The sequence below is a fragment of the Colobus angolensis genome, unplaced genomic scaffold (assembly GCF_000951035.1).
Source record: "Colobus angolensis palliatus isolate OR3802 unplaced genomic scaffold, Cang.pa_1.0 Scaffold10, whole genome shotgun sequence".
NCBI lineage: Eukaryota > Metazoa > Chordata > Mammalia > Primates > Cercopithecidae > Colobus > Colobus angolensis.
The window spans coordinates 11,491,187-11,510,620 of record NW_012110919.1 but is presented as its reverse complement, the minus strand read 5'-3'; the positions used below and the strand labels follow the sequence as shown (position 1 = coordinate 11,510,620).

Here is a 19,434-nt window from a genome sequence, read left to right as displayed (position 1 = left end):
TTTCCTATGGGATGTTTGTTAACAAAGAAAATAGAGTGTCATGTTTCAGATTTTTCTCAGATGACTGTACAGCCCTATATCAATTTTTTCGTTAAAAAGAAAATCTGAATCTACATAAATGGGGCTACAAGGCATATTGTCAGGAGCATGGCTTTAGACTTGGATAGGCTTGAACTTGAAGCAGGAGTCTGCTGCTCACACGTATTGGACAAGTTACACCACATCCCAGTTCCTCTTTGGTCTAATGGGAATCTTACCTTCCTTATTAGTGGTTGCCAGGATTCTGGAGAATGTTATGGAAATGGCTGGCACATTTTCCATAGTGGTATGGAAGATAGTAGGTACTACATGGCATATGAAACATCAAGTGGTGTCTTTGGCCAAATATGTAGTATATTCATATAATGGAATATTCTGTGGTAGTAAACAGAGGAACTAGAGTTATAGGTGTCAATGTGGATTACTCTCACAAACATAAAATAGAACAAGAAATAAGTTACAGACTGATTCTGTTCAGAATGATACCATTTATGGAAAGGTTAAGAAGATCATGTAAAATAGTGCTACAGATCATATTATATACTGTGTCAGGAGGGGAAGAGATGCAAGGGGGTGATGAGCTCTGCTTTCTACGTGGTGGTTGCCTCTGATGGGAAGAGGGGGGATGTGATTGGGAATGGCTGCCTTCGGGCTGGTGCCTTGTGGCTTCCACTGTTGTTTTGCAGTGTTTTATTTCTTGGACTGGGTGGTAGGTACATCAGTGTTGGTTGTATTCTGCTATCCATCTTTTTTTTTTTTTTTTTTTTTTTTGGGACAGAGTTTTGCTCTTGTTGCCTAGAATGGAGTGCAATGGCATGATCTCAGCTTACTGCAATCTCCACCTCCCGGGTTCAAACGATTCTCCTGCCTCAACCTCCCAAGTAGCTGGGATTACAGGCATGCACCATCACGCCTGGCTAATGTATCTTTAGTAGACACGGGGTTTCACCATAGTGATCAGGCTGATCTCAAACTCCTGACCTTTGGTGATCCACCCGCCTCGGCCTCCCAAAGTGCTCGGATTACAGGCATGAGCCACTGTGCCTGGCCGCTATCCATCTTTTTGTAGGTTCAGGATATTTCTTTTTTTTAAGAAAAGGAAATATTTTCCTTTGGGTTACTGACAATGGAGGAATATTTGACATGTAAAATTAAATTGGTCATAGAATAAGATAGTACCCGAGGCCTCGAGTGTTGGCTATATACAACAGTGGAAATGGAAACACAGGCAAGGCTTTCCAAAAGAAGGGAGGAGGGTTTTAGAGTAGGGGTGTTTTTTGTTTGTTTGTTTGTTTTGAGACATTGTTTTGCTCTTGTTGCCCAGAGCTGGAGTGCAATGGCGTGATCTCAGTTCACCGCAACCTCCGTCTCCCAGGTTCAAGCAATTCCCCTGCCTCAGCCTCCTGAGTAGCTGGGATTACAGGCATGCGCCACCACGCCCAGCTAATTTTTGTATATTTAGTAGGGACGGGGTTTCTCCATGTTGGTCAGGCTGGTCTCAAACTCCCAACCTCAGGTGATCCGCGTGCCTTGGCCTCCCAAAGTGCTGGGATTACAGGCATGAGCTATTGCACCCGGCCGGGGGTCTGTTTTAAGAAAGATAAATTTCATTGTACCATTACTTCTTTTGAGCTCTAGGAGTAAAAACTTTATGGTGGTAAATGTGGAAATTACCAATTTACCTTCCTTTTCGTCTTTCAGATCCAAGAACTGATTCCCATAAGCCTTAATGTTTTGCTTTAGGGCTGCCCAGCCATAGAGGAGACCCTGATTTCTAAGGATTTTTAAGTTAGGATTTTAAGTTACAATTTAGCCCTGGTCAGACTTCAGCTAGTTGTGTATAATTTTACAAATACCATTTCTTTTCACATAGGGTTAAAAAGTAAAGAAAAATCAGCAATTTTCTTATTCTATTGTTATACGTTTTTCTTATTTTGAAGCATCTTTGAGCCTTCTCTGGAGAAGCTGTGGTTTTGTTGGGCTTTTCCAAAATATTTTACTATGTGAGTCTTAATGAAAGCTGATACAAGAATTTCTTGGTAAACTCCTCTATTCCGAAACTTAGGGATCTGATCTGGTGTCTTCTTTTACAGATGAGCTAATAAAGGCTAGAAAGGGTATGTAATTTTGCTGATGTCATGAAGCTAGACTCAGACCCTCCAGGAACAGTGAAGGTCCAAAATGTGGAGTATCTAATTGTATTTTCTGGTCTGACAAGTCTACTTTTTTTGACTTTGGTTATTAATTGTTTTGGATCAGATAAGGTGTAGTAGTCTTGCCTTTTACTGTATTTGATAGCTGTCCTTTTTGGACAGTGAGTATCACCAGGAACATTTTACTGCCCAGTTCTTTACCAGGATGCATAGTACCTTTTACTGGACATACCTGGAAACTGTTGTAAGGGCCTAGAAGAGGCTGACACTTCCTGTGTGTGTCTCTCTCTGTGTATGTAAGGGTACTGGAGGCTTCTTGTGGAGCTTTACTGGAATCTGAGGCAGTTAGGGGAAGGACAGCATGTGGTTGACTGAGGGTGAAGTTTAAACTGCCTTGCTCTTCCAGATCTCTGCAGTCTTTGGAGCAAGAGAGTGTCATCAGTCAGCCAGCAAATGATTTCTTCCTTCTGCTCCCTTCTTGTAGGTGCTTGGTGCTCAAATGGATGTGTGTGTTGGTTTCTGAGCCACATGTAACTGAATAGTTATGTACACCTATTCTTAACCCATTTTTGTGGGAATGCATGTTCCCTGTTGTTGAAATTGCTGTTAATGACAAACATTTATTGACTTGTTAATCAGAATGTGTTCAGTACAAAATAGATGTGGTGAACCAGCCTTCTTTGCTGTTTGGTTCTCCTAAGCTGTTCTACCCTGCAGCATCTGCTCAGTCTTGAAGCATTGTTTAACTCTTTAAGTTATGGGGACTTAACTTTTCAAGGCTTTCCAATTAGTAAGTTCCTTCAAGGCAAGTCCAGTATTGTGCTTGTGATACCACAATGGCATTCCATCTTCCACTGCCTCTCACACAGTCGTCATTGCAGGGGAGTCCCCATCCTATTTCCTACCCACCAGAGGGTGAGCTCCCTAAGGACTGTTTGTATCCTTAGTTCACTCAACAGTATCTGGCACAAAGGAGGCTTGCTATAGACTAGTGTCTGTGTTCGTATTCCTGAAAAAATTCATATGTTGAAGCTCCAACTCCCAATGTGATGATATTTGGAGGTGGGGCCTTTGGGAGGTTATTAGGTCATGAGGGTGGAGGCTTCATGAATGGTATTAGTGCCCTTATAAAAGTGACCCTGGAGAGACGATCTCCCTCTCCACCTATGCGGATACAGCAAAAAGGCCTTCCTTTACAAACCAGGAAGAGGGCTCTTGCCAGGAACCAAATTGACCAGCACCTTGATTTTGGACATTCTAGTCTTCAGAACTGAGGAGTAAATTTGTGTTGGTTAAGCCACTCAGTCTGTGGTATTTTTGTTATAGTGGCCTAAACTGATTAAGGTATGCTGCCCAGGTAGACACTTGTTAAATGAATGAATAGAAAATGCTTACTCAGTAAGCACTGGTTTTGGTGACCCTTTAGAACTGATCAGCCAGAACTCCCAAATGTGCAGATGTATTACATGCCATTCTTGCCTCATGTCGTAGAGGTGGTGGCCATTCAGTAAATACCCACTGAATAAAACAGATATTAGGAATCCAAAAGGGGGTTATGACTCACCCTTCCCCAGAGGAGAGAGTTTACTTACAGTCAGTTCTGTATTTTCAGGTCTCTTGTATTTCATGCCCACAGTCAGGACTTCGAGGACACTGTTACAGCAGGAGCAAACTATTTATATAAACAGCCACATACTATTTTGGTTTTGCACACTCTGCCATCTCTGTCACTATTCTGCTGTAGTAGTACAGAAACAACCATAGAATGAGTGTAGCTGCATTCTGATTTTTAGTTATGTACCCTGAAATTTGGATCTCATGTAATTTTCACATTTCACAAAATATTCTTTTAATTGTTTTCAACCATTTAAAAATGGTAGCTGGGCACAGTTGCTCACTTCTATAACCCCAGCACTTTGGGAGGCCAAAGTGGGAGGACCACTTGAGCCCAAGAGTTCAAGACCAACCTGGGCAACAAAGTGAGACCCTATCTCTGCAAAAATTTAAAAACTGGCCAGATGTGGTGGCAAATGTCTGTAGTCCCAGCTACTTGGGAGGCTGAGGCAAGAGGATTATTTGATCCCAAGAGGTAGAGATTGCAGTGAGCTGTGTTTGTACCACTGTACTCCAGCCTGGGTGACAGGCTGTTTTTTGTTTCAAAAAAACAAAATAGCAAAACAAAAATGTTAAAACGATTCTTGTCTTGTAGATTATACAGAAATAGGTAGAGGCTGGAAATGACGCCAGGCTGTAGTTCACTGACTTGCATTCTAGGAAGGCCTTGGGAGCTTCCCACTCACTCACTCACTGTGTGTGCTTAGGCACTGGGGACATGACTGGACAAGACAGTGCCTGTCCTTGTGGAACTGTCAGTATCCAGGGGACAGATATTAATAAAATATAGCAAACACCAACCAGTGCTAAGAAGTTTGAAAGGAAAGAGATGCAGTACATGTATAGTTCAGGATCTTGATCTGGTTTAGGGGTTGGGGAGGGCTAGGAAAGACTTTTCTGAAGAAGCGACATTCGAGCTGAGACACAAAGGATGAATTGGTGTTGACTGAGGGGCGTAGAGAGGGGGAGTAAAGTGTTCTAGGGAGAGGAAGTGGCATAAGCAGAGGCCTTTAGGTGGGGGCGCTAGTTGCATGTGGGACTCAAGGAATGCCTGGTGGCAGCTAGGGGTGAAGGGGACATAGCCTTTGGAAGAGGCAGGCCTTGGGCCAGGGCAGGATTTTGGTCTTTGTCCTGAGCTATAGAGTCAGTGAAGAGTTTTAAGCAGAGTTTGACAAATAGTTCTTTTTTCTTTCTTCTTCTTCTCCCAAATTGATCATCTTTGTTTATTTGGGCTACTGTGATAAAATACCATAGACGAGTAGCTTATGAAAAACATAAATTTATTTCTCATAGTCCTGGAGGCTGGGAAGTCCAAGATGAAGGCACCAGCAGATTTGGTGTCTGATGGGGGCTCACTCTCTGTTTTAGAGATGATGCCTTCTAGTGGTGTTCTCACAGCAGAAGCGACAGACAAGTTCCCTCTGGGGCCTCCATCGATGTATATATGTATGTATGTATCTAGCTACCTAGCTAGCTAAGTGTATTTTTCTCCTGAAATCCCTTTTACCACTCTGGCCTCTTTTATAAGGACCCTGATCTCATTCTAGAGGGCTCTGCCCTCAGGACTTAATCACTTCCCACAAGGCTTCACTCTTAATACAATTATCTTGGGGACTGGGTCTCAACATAGGACTTTTGCAGAGACACAGACATTCAGACGGTGGCACTGATGGTTTGGTCATTCCTAGTATTTTTATTTAATTAGGTGGGAGGATTATCTTGTTTGTGTATCAAGGGTTGAAGTATTTATATGTTATGTACTGGCAAACAGATTTAAAAGTTGATAAATGCAAAACTGAACCTATTTGGAGCTGTTGCTCCTTAATTGTTTCTGAGTCGGGGGTGCTGTGATGGATGAAGCTCGCTTTGGCAGGTGTGTGTGGCTGGGGCCAGCCCTGCCCTGGTGGACTTCCTTTCCTGAAGCATTCCTAATGGCCCCTAGCATTGACTTCTCTCCTGCTGCACTTGCTTTTCTCGTATGCACATTGCCAGTTTCCTTCCCCCATGGAGATAATGAATTCTTGAGAAATGGAAGGAGGGGTTGGGTGCATTCCAGGTGGAGGTGTACCAGCTCCCACCTCACTGAGGCATCTGACGAGGGTAGACAGGTTTCCTTGGTCAGACGCTTTTACCTTTGAGTCTCTGGGGTGCAGACTTCCCACCTCCAGTCAGAACAAAATACAAACAGTAACACCTCCTTCCTCTAAAGAAAGAAAAGGACCCTGCCATTGTATCTCAGATTGGGAGAGAAAGGCATTTTCATTAGCAATTTTTGGTTCTGGTATTTATGTAGTGGGGTCTTAATGACATTTGATTGGGTATATAGTATCAGGCCAGCCCTCAAGTGGGTTTCCTTTGCTTTCACAGAGTGAATACATTGTGGAAATGGTAAACTAGGTAGTTGTGACTAGTTAGTGGCTTCTAACTAGTGTTCTGTGAAATACTGTGCCTGGAGTGCTCAGTTCAGTAAATATCCTGAGCACTTTTATGTGTGACACCATGTGAGGGACAAGAAGCTGAGAGGCTCCCTAGGGAGACTGTGGCTTTCATGATTGTCCAGCAGGCAGTAGCTCACCAGCCAGCACAGGAGACCCTCGGTCGGCTAGAGATTCAGGATGGTTTTGTTCCCTGATCTAGACTTTGAGCATCTGCTGTTGTGTACTACTACAGCATCACTTCCCAGGAGGAGATTTTGTCAGTGTAGTTCACTACTGTGCCTTTCATGCTTAGAGGATGCTAGATGCTTGTTGCCTAATGCATGCTTTAAGCCCTCATGTCCTCTTGGAGTGTGTGTGTCTGTGTGTCTGTGTGCACGTGCATGTGTGTGTGTGTAAGTAAGCCTCTCTCCCTCTGGATTGGTGACAGTGTTGTTAAGGTTATAAATCAGAAATGCCTAGCACACTGCCTGACTCTTTGTAAGTACTCAGTAAATGGTGGCTACACAACCCAGGCCTGCTGGCATTCTTGCCACTGTCGCCACTCTGACTCTTTTGAGCCAATAGGTGAGGTGGGTCTCCACTCCCTTGAGTCAGGTGGACAGGGTGCCTTTCTCAAGGACAGGTGCGAGGGCTGAGCTGGCCAGGAAGGTGTGCTCATCCTTCCAGGTCTGCCTCCCATAGGTCTTCTGTGGGCCCTGCAATTGGCTTGCTCTGACTCTTAGTTTTTGCTTCCCTCTTGACCCATTCAGGCCTGGTAGAAAGAGTTATCTGTGAGCATGGCGGGGGGTCCTGATAATCTATTATGGTTTTAGTGTCTAGGACTGTAAAGTCATGACAGTGACTCATCTCTTTAGCCCCCATTTGCAGCAGAGGGCCCAGCCCAGCCCAAAGCAGGCACCCAGATGTTTGGTGAATTGGGGGAAGTTGTTCCTGTCCAGGAGCCATAATGTAGTATTTGTAATTTTCCTCGTTCGAAGGCATGGCTCTGTCTGCCAAGAAAGACAAGGCATGTAGTCACCATGCTGCTGCCTCACTTTGACATTTTTAAAGCCAGATCTTCTGGAGAAGGAAGCAGGAAGGAAGGCGACTTGCTTTTGGGCCCATAGAGTTTCAATAGTTGCGGGAAGTTGGCTGGGCTGTGTGTGTGTTGCTGCACTGGTGCCTGGTCTTCTTTGATAGCTCTCAGGAGCATGAGGTTGTGCTTAGCAGTTGTGTCCCATCAGTACTCTTGGTCTCGATCAGTTCACATGCTCCCAGGGGCCCACGTATCAGAAGGGCTGCTGTTGCATGACACTGTCCATGGAAATCACTGCGGTCATGAGAGGAGCAGTGGCTTCGGCCTGTAGACTCCGAGACCTTTCACCATGACTCAGCATGGGAAGCTGAAGCTCAGAGAACTTCAGCCTGTCTCATCCAGGGCCACCAAGGGAACAATTGGGCCATGTCTTCTGTTGTATTTAGAGTTGGAGGCTGAGGAGAGGTGCCTGTCTGCCTTCTCTGCTGGTCCTGGGTCTACCTGTTGCAGGGACCCAATTCTAAGGGACCTGAATCAATTCAATCTACTGCCTCAGCCTTTCAGAGGCTTCTCATTACTTTAGGCTGAAGGCTGTGCTGCTGAACATGGCCTTCAGGGTCCCATGGGGCCTGACCCCTGTCATTTCCTCTGTTGCAGGCCCACTTGACTTCTTTCACTTCTTCAGATGTATCATCTTCCCATCAGGCCCTGCCTCAGTCCCTTTGCAGGGAGGGCTCTCTCCTCTCTGGTTACTTCTGTTCATTCTTCAGAGAAGTCTTCCCTGTTCCTCCCACTCCTCACTGCCGTGCTTCTCCTTCACAGCCCTTACCGCTGCCTATAGTTACTGTATTTCTTTGTGTACTCATCTGTGGTCCAGCTCCCTTGCAAGACTGGGAGCTCCATGGGGCAGGGAGGGACCCTGTCTGTCTTGTCTCTGGTTTACTCCAGCGCCTCATGCAGCCTGGCAGATGGTGGGTGTCCAGCATCGACTTGAGGAAGAGTGATGAGGGAAGGCTCCAAACCCTTCCAGGAGCAGAGTTGCTCTACTGCTCCTGCTCCTGCTCGTGGTGCTTGGGGCTCATCGTCCTCTGCCCTGCACACCCATGGCAGGGGGGTCTGCCCACACCCACCTGCCTTTGTGCCACACTCCCTTCCCTAGCAAGACGATGGTTCCTCTCAGCACTGTCTTTTTTGTTTGGCCTCCTGATGAGAGGTGAAGCCAGCTGGACTTCTTGGGTCAAGTGGGGACTTGGAGAACTTTTCTGTCTAGCTAGAGGATTGTAAACGCACCAATCAGCGCTCTGAGTCTAGCTACAGGATTGTAAATGCACCAATCAGCACTCTATAAAAACGCACCAATCAGTGCTCTGTGTCTAGCTAAGGGATTGTAAATGCATCAATCAGCACTCTGCAAAATGGATCAATCAGCAGGATGTGGGTGGGGACGAATAAGGGAATAAAAGCTGGCCACCCCAGCCAGCAGTGGCAACCTGCTCGGGTCCCCTTCCATGCTGTGGAAGCTTTGTTCTTTCACTCTTCACAATAAATCTTGCTGTTGCTCACTGTTTGGGTCCATGCCACCTTTAAGAGCTGTAACACGCACTACAAAGGTTCGTGGCTTCCTTCTTGAAGTCAGTGAGACTAAGAACCCAGTGAAAAGAATCAATTCTGGACACACTGGGAAAGACATTACCTTCGGACACAGTGTTGTTCACTTTTTTGACTGGGATCAGACAGCAGATAATACACATGTTTGTATGTAAATGTATACTGTCAGTGTGTACATAAAACCGAAAGAAAAATGTCACTACTACGTATAGTAAAGCTAAGTACTATTTTCTCTTTTAATACTAAAAAAAAATGCTTGTCCCCTCAAAATTGATTTCATATCTTCTTAATTTGATATCCTGGCCACCAGTGGGTTACCACTCAAGTTTAGAGAAGCCCATTCTGCAGGACTGCCTGGCTGTGCAGCTGGTGCTGCCTCCCTCCCTGCTGCATCTTCCTCTCCCTGCCACTGTGGGATGGGGCTGAGGTTGTTCCCTTGGGTAAGAGGCTGTCCCTCCCTGCCTTCAGCAGTTTGAAGGATTCTCAGGAAGACAGGCAGACAAGGCCTGTGAGCCCTCTGCCTCAGGTGCCATAGGGTGCAGTTCAAGGCTGCACCCAGCATGTCACAGCCTCCCTGGGTGCACCAGGAAGAAATCACTTATTCTTTGTGGTGTGGGTTTTGGAAGAGGCTAGCGATGGTTTTGCTGTGAAGATGAGTTTTGACTTAAAGGGCTTGAGAGATGGAGAGGGACTGGCCAAAGGGAAATGCAAGTTCAAAGACACCCGTGCAGAGGCAAGGAAGTCAGAACAGGGTGTGTCTCACAAGTGGTGTGGGTTCTCCTGCCGGGTGCATAGGGTGCTTAAGGGAGTGAGGATAGAAGAGGAGCTGAGGAGGCCAGGGAGTCCAGGGTGAAGGGGTAGGGGTGTCTGCCCTTTGGGCAGTAGGGAACCAGTGGAGCTGTACCTGTCTGAAAGTTCTACAACAAGAGTATTGTTTCTTAGATGTTTGGTTTATTTGAGGCCGTGCATGTTTTATTAGGTGTTTGCTCCAACGTGTTAGAATTGGAAGGATGATGTACTCATCTGTCCAGGTAAATGTCTAGAGGATTTTGGAAAGGATCTTTCTGATGACACCCTCCCAGATCCTCAGGATCAAAAGACATCATATCAGAAGTAAATATATTCTAACTTTGGACATTAATGCTCCAAACTTGAATGCCAACTGAAGCCTAGACCACAGCAGAAAGCAGCCTCTCAAAGTCCTTGGTTTGAAGGGCAATAGCTTATTAGAGAGTGGTTGTATTAATTTGTTCTGACTGCTGTAACAAGTTACCATAAACTTGATGGCTTAAAACAACACATATTTATTCTCTGATAGTTTGGGAGGCCAGAAGTTCAAAATCAGCTTCACTAGGCCTAAGTTCAAGTGTCGACAGGACTGGTTTCTTTGGAGGCTCCAAGGCAGAGTCGGTTCCCGGCCTCTTCCAGCTTCTGGTGGCTGCTGGCATTCCTTGGCCTATGGCTGGCTTGCTGTATAATCTCTGCTTCCCTGGCCACATCGCCGTCTCCTCTTCTGCCGTTGAATCTAGGCCCACTCCTGAGATAACAGTGTTAATCTATTCATGAGGACTGAGCCTTCATGGGCTAATCACCTCTTAATGGTTCCACCTCTTAATACCATCACAATGACAATTACATTTCAACATGAGCTTTGGAGGGGACGTTCAAATGTCTGTAGCAAGTGACCTCTGGCTTGCAGGCCTGCCACCTGACAGGTTCCCTGTTTGGCCTGCCTTCTTAGTTGTGTCTTTGTATTTCATTGTAAAAGGCATGCATGTGTATAAAAAGAAAAATCAGCCATTGCTGAGGGGTGCACAATTAAAAGTGAAAGTCCTTCTAAGTCCACTTCCCAGAAGTCACCACTAGAACTGAAACTGGTTATGTATGCACCCTGAAATTTGCTCAGTGTATATGTGATCTACACAGAGGGATCATACAGTATCCACTGTTTTAGTGTGTAGCTATTTCAGTGACTTAGAATTCCACTCACTCTTCCCTCAAACATGGTTTCTCTGTATTTACCATGTCATGAGGCCCACTTGCACCAAAGCTGTGCTCTTACCTGCAGGTGAGTCAGGAGGGGTTAGCAGTGGTGGGGAGTGTAGGGCCACTTGCCATGCCCCTTTGAGCTGGGACATTTTATTAGGCACTGATCTGGAATGTCTTAACTTGTTAGTCTTTATTAGAGCTCTTGTTCTAACAGAGTTCAGTTATATGAATGTGCCCTAATTTAACCAGTTTCCTAGCCATGGACATCTGCTTGTTTCTACTTTTTTGTCATTTCAAATAGCATTTTTCTGGTATCCTTGTGTGTGTGTGTGTGTGTGTGTGTGTGTGTGTGTGTGTGTGTGTGTGTGTGTGTGTGTGTGTGTGTTTATATATATATATCTGTGTCCTTGTGAGAGTATATTTGAGGAATTAATTTGTGGAGGAGGAAATACTGAGTCAACTTTATTGGGATGGCTACAGAGGAAACTCCCCCAACCACCTCCTCCCTGCACCCCCAACCTTTGTTTCCCTCAACAGGGCTTGTTGTCTGGAGGAAGGAAGGGAGCTAGCAGCAGTGGTAGCCTGCCTCCCTCCTATGCACAAAGTCCCGGCAAGTGCAAACCCTCTGCTTCGGCCGTGTCATCCCACTGCTGAAGAGGTTATGGTGTTGCCTAAAACGTGGCTGTGCAGGCAGTTTGTGGAGGGGTTAACTCGGAAGAGATTTGATGGAACATTTCCCAACAATTCTGTCAACTCGTAAATTCTAGCTGGTTATCAGAATTCAAACGCATGTCAAAAAAATGATAACTGTTTTAGTTAAGACATTTTTAAACGGTTCCAACTTCCATCTGAAATATGTAAGCTTAGAAAGTGGTTTTCTTAATGATGACACAGATCGCTGGTATTTGTTTAAAAAAAGCTCAGGCTGAACATAGCCCCTACCAAGGTGCTCTTTTGTTGCTTGGTGGCACTTTGCATTTCAGAGCAGCTGAGTGTTTATAGGTGGGCACCTGGCACAATGCCTGGGAGAACACAGAAGGCCTCTCAAAGATCTGTCAAATGAGATTGGGATCTTTAACCAGCAGGTACTGCCATAGAACAGACTCTAACACCAGCTTCAAAACACCCTCCATTTAAATCAGCTGTGAACTCCGCAGTACAGTGCACAGGCAGGACACATGCTTACCACCGAGGCCTCTGTGGGCCAGAGCAGACAGGGTGAGTGTGTCTGAAAAGTCTGCACCCTAATGACCTCCCTGTTGCACAGTCCCAGAATTGGGTTTCACCACATAACAGCAAAAACAGGAATTGGCTATATAGTGTTTCAGCTTTAGGAGGTTTTCACTTTGAGCCTGATTCCATTTCTCTGTTACCCAGGGCTTGGCAAGTGGCACCGCACCCCGAGCAAGGCTGTCCCTCAGCTGCAGGTTAGAGCACAGCTTTGTGTGAGTCGGCTTGTGACAAGCTGGAAACACAGAACCATGGTGGGAGGAAGGAGTGTGTGTGGCAGTTCTAAGTCATTGAAATTGCTGTTCTTTCTTCCCAGGCCACGTGGGGTGTCCCTGCTCTTACTCCTCTTTCCTGCATTCATCCTTTAGGAACCAGAGCTAAGGAGCACAGTTTGATGGCTAGGGCAAATGGCAAGGAGAATTGAATTCCTAAAATTGATGGTGGTAGTAGTCGCATACCACCTAAGAGAAGACTGTTGTGAGATCCTTGCCATAGGCAGAGCCACTGAAACACCATGGTATACTGAGTCCAGCGGTGTGTCAAAAAAAAAAACGAGGAAAAGTATAGCAAGCATTTGTGAGAGTTTTCTTCCTGAGCAGCTGTTTTGAAATAGCTTTCTCTAAACTTTTATAATTTTTAAATAATTTTTATAAAATCAGACTTTATACAGTATCTTGCTCATTGGGTTACATGGGAATTGACTAGCATCCTTTTATGCAGTTTTCTATGAAGATGTGTGGCACAATGCCAGGCTCTGGAAGAGACTTAGGAAATAAATAGCATGTGCAAGATGCTTTACGTTGTTGACCAGCTCCCTCTTGGTCCTAAGTAAATAAGCTATGAGAAAGTGAATATGAGTTCTAAACAGTGACTCTTTGTTAAAGCTGTTAGCAAAAGGTTATACATTCACATGTTGTAACAGTGTGATGAGAACATAAGTGTGTTACATAATGTCTCTGCATTCTTCTGAATGTTTAAAGTACAAGTAAAAAGGAAAAACGATATGCTTTAAAAAACACATTGAGGGGCGGGGTGCGGTGGCTCATGCCTATAATCCCAGCACTTTGGGAGGCCAAGGCAGGAGGATCATGAGGTCAGGAGTTTGAGACCAGCCTGGCCAACATAGCGAAACCCTGTCTCTACTAGAAATACAAAAATTAGCTGGGCGTGGTGGCAGGCACCTGTAATCCCAGCTACTGGGGAGGCTGAGGCTGGAGAATCGCTTGAACCTAGGAGGTGGAGGTTGCAGTGAGCCAAGATCGCACCATTGCACTCCAACCTGGGCAACAAGCCTGAAACTCCATCTCAAAAAGAGAAAAAAAATTGAGAAATGACTATTTTACATGAGAATATCATCTGCCTGATTCAAACTAGAAGTGAAACCACCTTTTCCCTCCTTACCTTTAATCTTCCTCAGAAAACACCACATTATACATTTCTTCCTCTTCCGTATTTATTTGCATGTTTATTGTAATAACGTCATTGAGGTAGATTTTACCTCCAGTAAGTTCACTTATTTTAGGTGAATAGGCTGATGAATTTTAGAAATTATACAGAGTGATATAAACACCTCCATAATCAAGGTAAGTAGAACATTTCCATCACCTTTAAAAATGCCTTCACGCTCTTTTGCAGTTGATCCCTTCCCTTAATCCCTGGCCCTGGGCAACCTCTGATCTGCTTTCTGTCGCTATAGCTTTGTGTCACTACAAAAAATTTTATATAAATGGAATCCTACTCTGTGTAGTCTCCTGTGTGTCTTCTTTCACTTAACCTTTTGGAGACTTATTTATATTGTTTGGTGTTTTCGTATTTCATCTCTTTTATTGCTGAGTAGTATTCAGTAAGTATGGCTCTATGAAGTAAGAGAATATAACCATATGTGTATGTGTAGGTGGTTCATGTGAGCATGTTCTCTTCCTCACCACTCCACTTACTGACTGCTCAAATGAATTAATTTAAGATGGCTCTTCATCTTTTGACAGTTTAACTATTCCTTTATTTCTTTTGCAAGTTAAGGTTATACTTACAACTTTAAATATTATTTATATTAAACAATTTGGTTATCATGTGCCTTGATACCGTTTTCTTCATGATTCTTGGGCTTGAAGTTTGTTGAGCTTCTTTGATCTGTGTTTATAGTTTTCATCAAATTTGGAAAATTTTTTGGTCATTATTTCTTCACATACTTTTATTCCATTTCTTCCCTTTCTCCTCTCCTTCAATGACTGGCTCGTTGGTCCATCCTTCCTTCCTTCCTTCCTTTGTTTCTTTTGTCTTTTTTCTGTTTCATTTTAGGTCATTTCTGTTGCAGGGTCATCAAATTCACTAGTCTTTCCTTCTACAATGTCTAGTCTGCTCTTATTCCCATTTAGCATATTTTTCACCACAGGCATTATAGTTTTATCTTTGGAAATTTGATTTAAATCTGTTTTTTAAAAAATATCTTCCATGTCTCTTAAGGTGTTCATTCTTTTTTTCTAGCTCCGAGAACATGAAGAATACAGTTAGAACTTTTAGAGTCCCTGTCTGCTAATGTTATCATTTGTTGTTTCTGTTCTGTTTCTGTTGACTGATTTTTCTCCTCATTATGAGTTGTACTTCTCACTTCTCGCATGCCTGGTCATTTTTAAAATTGGATACCAGCTATTGTGAATTTTACCTTTTTGTGTGCTGGATTTTTTGGTATTGCTATAAATATCCTTGAGCTTTGTTCTTGGATGTATTAAGTTACTCAGTAACAGTTTGATCCTTTTGAAGTTTGCTTTTAAGCTTTACTAGGTAAGATGAGAGCAGGCGTTAGGGATACTGTCGGTAGCCTTTCTGAGTACTCTTTCTGATGCCCTGTGAATTATGAGGTTTTCCACTCTGACTGGTGAGACTAGGCACTATTTCCGGTCCTGTGTGAGGCTCGGGGATTGTTTCCTTTGCTTCTCTCAGGGGGTTCTTTCCCTGTTCTCAGATAGTTTTCTCACATGCAAGCCCTGATCAGTACTCAGCTGAAGATTTGGGGGACCGTCTAAGATCTCTGCAACACTACTTCTGCGCAGCCCCCGTCTCTTTATTACTCTTCTCTGTGAGTTACAACTGCCTTGAGACTCCCCAGTCTGTCTTCTCAGCTCAGAGAGATGCTGGGTTCCTCCTGGGTGTCCCCTGCCTGCACCCTGGCCTGGAAACTGTCCCCGGGCAGTAAGGTGGGCTTACCTCGTTGGCTTTCCCTCTCTCAGGATCACTGTCCTTTGCTGCCTGATGGCCAATGACCGAAAACCACAGTTTCTATACTTTTTTCAGTTCTTTAGTTTTCGTGGCGGAAGGTAAACGTAGTCCCTGTTATTCCATCTTCACTGGAAACAGGAATCCCAACCTAGTTTTTAAAACTTTTAATGAAATATTTTTAGCACTCAGGCAAGTATATTGATTACTCAGATAGCCATGACTCGTTTTTATAGTTTTGTCATTTTTCCACTGCATTTTTAAAAACAAAACATTACAGATACAATTAAAATCCTCTTTTTTTTTTTTTCCCCAGACAGAGTCTCACCCTGTTGCCCAGGGCTGGAGTGCGTTGGCACAATCTCGGCTCACTGCAGTCTCCATCTCCCGGGTTCAAGCAATTCTCCCGTCTCAGCCTCCCTAGTAGCTGGGATTATAGGCATGCGCCACCACACATGGCTAATTTTTGTATTTTCAGTAGGGATGGGGTTTCACCATGTTGGCCAGGCTGTTCTCAAAGTCCTGATCTCAAGTGATCTTCCCACCTCAGCCTCCCAAAGTGATGGGATTACAGACGTGAGCCATCGTGCCCAGCCAAATCCTCTCTTCTTAACCCTGTTCTTCTTTCCCTTTACTGAGGTAGCCAATATTCTGTACTTGATTATTGTCATTCATGTGTGGATTTAAAAAAATAGTTTTACTACATATGTATGTATCTATAAATAGTCTCTATTAACAGTATTATCTGAAGACATAAAACAGTATTATGCTGTACCTATAATTCTTCCATTTTCTTTCACTTTTCATTCAGCATTTAAAAAATATTTATCCCTATGACACAGATAGCTTTAGCTGAAATGTACATTCCACAAGAACAAGAATCTTGCTGTGTTTTGTTGACTAGGATATTCCAAGCATCTAGATAGTGTCTGGCGTGTTATAGGCTCAATCAACATTTGTTGAATGAATGAGTGCTGTATCGTACTTGACTATATGAGTATATGAGTATGTCACAGTTTATTCTCCTGTTGATGAATGCTTAGGTTGTTGTACCTTTTTTTTTTTTGGTAATATGAATAGTGCTATAGTGAATGTTCTGGTTTGTGTCTCCCTGTGCACGTATGTAAGGATTTCTTTTAGGAAATACTGGGTGTTGGGGCAGGCACCTCTCCAACTTAGCAGTACCTTGCTGAGTTACCCTCCATGGTAATATTATCAATTTATACTCCCACCAGCAGTGTATAAGAATCCCAGTTTCTCCATATTCTCACCAACATTTGATATTATCAGATATTTTAATTTTTGCCAATCCTATATACATAAGATTATGTTTTGTTTTACTTTTGTTTTTGTTAATAACACATATCATTTTTCTTAATAGAAATTTGATGTATTCTTTCCATCCTGGGAATGGACATAATGATAGTCGGAGGACTGTGTTTTGTACCAATGAAGAGTGGGAATTTTTAGACCCAACCCCTAAGGACCTAGAGGAGTCCATAGTACGGGAAGAAAAGAAGAAGCCGACCCCTGAAGGAAACAAAGGTATCTATGCACTTCCTGTTGTCTGTCATTCTCTCTACTGCCATCTGTTAACCACCAGTGATGTGGGAGACACTTTATTAGCAGGTATTTCTGGAAGCAGAAGTCCTAATTGGGGCTTGCATTTTCTTTGTGGGACTTAAAACATAAAGGCTTGGCAAATTATTTAATAAATGTTACAAGAAATAAATGGCTGTCTAGTCCAATGGCTCAAAATTTTTTGGGAAATAGAACACTTGGAAGTCATGTTCCTCTTTATAGAAATACTGATTTTTAAAAAACTTTATAGTTAATAGAAATGATCAAGGCCAGGTGCGGTGGCTCATGCCTATAATCCCAGCACTGTGGGAGGCCAAGGTGGGTGGATCACGAGGTCATGAGTTCGAGACCAGCCTGGCCAACACTAAAAATACAAAAATTAGCCAGGCAGGAGAATTGCTTCAACCCGGGAGGCAGAGGTTGCAGTGAGCTGAGACTGCACCACTGCACTCCAGCATGGGCAACAGAGCAAGACTCCATCTCAAAAAAAAAAATTGTCGGCCGGGCGCGGTGGCTCAAGCCTGTAATCCCAGCACTTTGGGAGGCCGAGACGGGTGGATCACGAGGTCAGGAGATCGAGACCATCCTGGCTAACACGGTGAAACCCCGTCTCTACTAAAAAATACAAAAAAACTAGCCGGGCGAGGTGGCGGGCGCCTGTAGTCCCAGCTACTCCAGAGGCTGAGGCAGGAGAATGGTGTAAACCCAGGAGGCGGAGCTTGCAGTGAGCTGAGATCCGGCCACTGCACTCCAGCCTGGGAGACAGAGCGAGACTCCGTCTCAAAAAAAAAAAAAAAAAATTGTCTTTAGAAAACTCATAAAATTAAGATTGATAATTCAGAATAACATTGGATTTTTGTTATTTGAGTAATATTATATGACTGTGGCATTTTGGGAAAATCATTTATTTCATTCTTTCTGTATCAGGCAAATTTACAGTTTATGACTTGGTTCTGCATGTAATCTTACTCTTCAGATTCCCAATGCAGTTTTTGCTTTCTGTAGATGCTGTTGTTATTACAACACACATGAAACTTGAGGGATAAATAGGGTTGGGTCCGTTGGAGTCACCGTAGCTATTAATTCAAATAGGATCTTTCCAGAAGCATTTATTATAGATAGTATTTGATATTGAATCTTTATTAAAAATTGTTTTAATGGTTAATAGATATTGTGAACTGTCACTGTATGTTCAGTTGGTTACCTTTTGCCCTCATTTATTCCACTCCAACAACCGACTTAGGTTCTGTTCTTCAAACCTACAAGGCATGCTCCTATCTCAGTAACCCTTATAATTGGTGTTCCTTCAATCTGGAATGCTTTCTCCACATATGTGCATAACTGACTTCCTATCTTCCTTCAGATATTTGTGCAAGTGTCATCTTAGGGAAATCTTTTCTGATTGCCCTAGTTATAATTGCAACTTAAATCTCCTACTTCTTGTCCCTCTTTTCTACTTCATTTTCTCCTTAGCAACTATCACTATCTGGCAGGCCCTATATTTCACTGCCTCATTGTCTTTCTCCCCTTTCCTAGAATATTAGTTTCATGAGAGTAGGAACTGTATCCACCTAGTTGCCTACTGAATACATTATGCCTAAAACAGTACCTGGGTAAAGCAGATACTAAGCTATTTGAGTGAATGAAAAAACAAAAAACAGGATGAGTGAGTGAATGAATAAAAATATAAATGGTTGGAAACATATATATGAATAAATATGTAGATGAAAAATACTCTAAGGCCAGATGCTTGGCTCACACCTGTAATCCCAGCACTTTAGGGGACCAAGGCAGGTGGATCATGAGGTCAGGAGTTTGAGGCTAGCCTGGCCAATATGGTGAAACCCCGTCTCTACTAAAAATACAAAAATTAGCCAGGTGTGGTGGCATGTGCCTGTAGTCCCAGCTACTCAGGAGGCTGAGGCAGGAGAATTGCTTGAACTCAGGAGGTAGAGGTTGCAGTGAGCTGAGATTATGGCACTGCACTCCAGCCTGGACAACCAAGTGAGATTCTGTCTCAAAAAAAAAAAAAAAAAAAATACCGATAGTAACCTGTATTTTTGTACAACAGAAATAAGATAACCCATTATAAAATTGAGTTTTTAGATATGGATAATTTTTTGCTTGTCTGCCTGGCAATATTTAAGTTAAGTTGGTATCTAATGTTATTTAGCTACAGTAATGTTTAGAGTGCTATAAAATTTGTAATCAAACACATTTGTTACTTTTTTAAAAAGTTTATTATCTGTGAGAAAAGAATAGTTTTCAAGTTTTGATAGAGTTAAGCAATACAGGGGACAGGATTTTTTTTTATTTTATTTAAGACAGAGCCTTGTTCGGTTGACCGTGCTGGATGGAGTGCAGTGATGCAATCATGGCTCACTACAGCCTCCTGGGCTCAAGCACTTTTCCCACCTCAGCCTCCTGAGTAGATGGGGGACCACAGGCTTTTTTTTTTTTTTTTTCCCCTCCAGATCTCCCCATTGCTGGGTTGCTGGAGGGAGTGAAAATGAGACCATTCCTTTTGGATAACGTATCGGTAGGTTGCTGGGTA

General features: G+C 43.4%; 1 pseudogene across 1 annotated transcript in view; it reads left to right on the top strand.

Annotated features, from left to right (window-relative positions):
* The first annotated feature begins 10,895 nt into the window (after window positions 1–10,895).
* The window catches only part of LOC105508095, a 37,208-nt pseudogene continuing 28,669 nt past the window's right edge, over window positions 10,896–19,434 (top strand). Inside the window, exons 1-4 of the transcript XR_001001205.1 lie at window positions 10,896–10,935; window positions 11,942–12,074; window positions 16,681–16,844; window positions 19,355–19,419. The product of XR_001001205.1 is annotated as a golgin subfamily A member 2-like (transcript). The remainder of the gene's footprint in view (window positions 10,936–11,941; window positions 12,075–16,680; window positions 16,845–19,354; window positions 19,420–19,434) is intronic.